Genomic DNA, 3,038 nt, shown 5'->3' on the forward strand with positions numbered 1-3,038 from the left:
AGGGGGGAAAAAATCTTGCAAATTGAGCATATTAGGAAATAATACATAGGGATCGTCCTGCCAACTTCGCAGTCATTTCCACAGCAAAGTTCTGCTTCTTGGACAGCTCTAAATCCCATGCAAACATTTCAATTTATGAGCCATCTGTACCAACTCTCCACTGCCACAAGTAAACCACTCCCTGTGGGTGCAGTAAACAAACAGCAGTCAACCACAATGACCACCAAAGAGGACCCAATAGCTTGTCAAGTCAGTGCTGAAGGTATTCAGGGATGTTCACAGATGTTATGACTATTGCTGTACTTGCTGTCAGGATTCTTGTGGGGGAAGGTGGGATACTGATACAGCAAGCTGGTTTAAGAAAGAATACCTATAGAAGGCTTAAAGTTTATCTATGTTCACAGAACTGCAGCAATTCTCATTTCCAAAGCATGCTTTTGTTGCCTTATGGCATGATGCTTGGAAATCAATCTAGCTGAGTTAATGCAAAATAGAAAGAGAGGCTGGTTAACAAATGAAAACAAAAACATTATTAGCCTTAATTCTCATGGGCATGCCTGGAAAAGCAAAGCTGCTATGATTTCAATAGAAATTGCAGTGTAAGGCCCCCTTTTTTTTTGCTCTGGCATGGTCCACCCCAGGCACTAAATCACAGGGAAGAGCATAATGCGGGAGCTTGGGGAGGAGAAGAGGAGAGCTGGAGACAGTGTAGCCTACAAAGTCTCACACATCCCAGCAGCAGCATTGACAGGCTTCAGTACATAGCTATGAACTGCAATATGGTAATGCATTGCCACCCAGATCTCCTGAATGACATGAACTCTCACTGGCACAGAGACTCCTAAAAAAAGAAGTGGAAGGAGGAAGGTATTCCCTCTGTACTTACACACGTGCACAGATGCCCCAGCAAATGAGTACCTGAACATTTCCCCTGGCAGGAGGGCTACTGGACCAGCCAGAAGGGAAAAGCCATCTGCAGCTGTTTTAGAGAGGGGCCAATTGTAAGAACATACAGAACATAAGGATTACCATTTACTAGCTCAGACTGTAATCCATCTTGCCCAGTCTCCTGTGTAACACAGCAGAGTAGATGCTGAAGCGGAGAGTAAACTGGGGATGACCAGTGTTTGTCTGTTTTTCTCAGTGTTCCTGTCTCACTTGAAGCCTCCAGCATTCGTCTAGGAAGTGCCAAAGCTGTGCCCCTCACTCCCCTACTCAATAACTCCCACTGCCCCTTTCCTCCAAGATCTCCCATCCCTTTTTTTCTGGAATCATGCTAAATTCTCAGCTCCCCCCAACATCTGGGGGCAGTGAGATCCACACTGAAATGACCCATGGCATGAAAAAGAACTGCCTCCTGTTAGTTTTCAATGGACTAGGTTCATGTCACCCCACTCATTCTTGTCTAGTGAGAGGGAGGGTAACAAATACTTACTCTTCCTTCACCCTAGAGTTTTGTAGAAACTCTTCTCTGTACCTCCCTCCCTGCCCCATCCCCCATATCCTCCCCTCCCTCCCCGTCCCCCTCAGCTTCTTTTTCTGAACAGGCCTAGTCTTTCTTCCTAGGGGAGCTCCTCTACATCGCTCACCAGCCTGGTTGCCCCTCTCTGGACCTTCTCTTGTTCTTCTATGTTGCCCCCCCCAATCCCCCTCCCCGCTCCACCACCCCAGGTACAACTCACCTCCATTCCATCCCAGAGCAGAATGGAGGTGTGGGGAGCAGACATTGCTTAGATATGAAAACTATAAGCACCTTATATCAGGGGTTGGCAAAATACGGCTCACAGGCAGGATCTGACCCACCAACTGATTGGATCTGGCCAGTGTGGGGTGCCTGCCAACTGACTGGATCCAGCCTGGCAGCTGCCCCCACAGCATTCCACATGGGGCTGATCCCTACCCAGGTGCTGCTCAGCTCCCCCCACCTCCAGCAGCAGCAACTCCTCCTTTTCCTGCTCCTGCCCCTGCTGTGCCACTTTGGGCAGGGGAAAAGCTACAACTGTCCAGCTCCTGCCCCAGCGCACAGGGCTACACTTCCAACTCCCTTCCATGTGCTCCACCCACCACGTGCAGTAAGCAACCATCTGCAGGCGGATGGAACAGATGGAAGGTGGCCAGAAGCTGGAGCCAGAGCCCCATGCACTGGACCAGGAGCTTCCCAGCTGAAGTTTCCCCCATCCAAAGTTACGCAGCAGGGGCAGGAGCAGGAGAAGGTAGAGCTGCTGCTGCGGGTGAGGGAAAATAAACATCACCTGGGCAGCTGCAGCTGCACTAGGAGCAGCCCAACCAATAAGCTATGCATGTTGGCCAGGGCTGGGCTGGCAGACATGGGTAGGAGCTTGGTATGGGCTGTCCCAGCAGGAACGGGCAGAGCTTGGCCCCATGCAGAGTGCAGTGGGGGCAGCCATGGACCACACAAGGGCCTGGGTGAGCTGTGCTGCACATGTCTCCCCCCTTCCTCCCCTCAACCACATGGCTGAGCCAGTGGGGAGCTGCATCCAGGGCCAGCACCCAGGATGTGGGGGGGCCTGCCCCATACTGTCAACCCCCTGTGTCCCCACCCAGTGACCCTGGCCTCGCCTGCCCGCCCTCCTCCCAGCCTGCCTGCAGCCCCATCCCATGTAAGCTGTTTTGGTGAGCTGTGGCAGGGGGCAAGGATGCTGACCTGGCTCGCAACCGCTCATCAAAACTCCCAGTACAGCCACCCGGCCCAAATAATTGCCCACTCCTGCCTTAGACAGTAAAGATCAGGGCAATAAAAGCCCAGGGCAACAGTCAATACTAAATGATAGACTGCCTTAGGAGATATACTACTTTGACTCTCTCTCAGGCTCTGTCTGCTGCCAAACACACGCACATTTGGGTAAAACAGTGGTATATTTCGGACTTATTTCAAGCGGCGCTGGATTTCTTTGTCAACGAGACTGCAGAGAAACCTTCAGGTTATCAGGGCGGCGCAGCAGGGCTGGGGTCGTGTCGGCCGGGGGATGCGCAGCCTCGCCGCTCCGGGCGGTAAATCGCAACCTAAGGATGGCCCG

Source organism: Alligator sinensis, unplaced genomic scaffold (assembly GCF_000455745.1).
Source record: "Alligator sinensis unplaced genomic scaffold, ASM45574v1 scaffold288_1, whole genome shotgun sequence".
NCBI lineage: Eukaryota > Metazoa > Chordata > Crocodylia > Alligatoridae > Alligator > Alligator sinensis.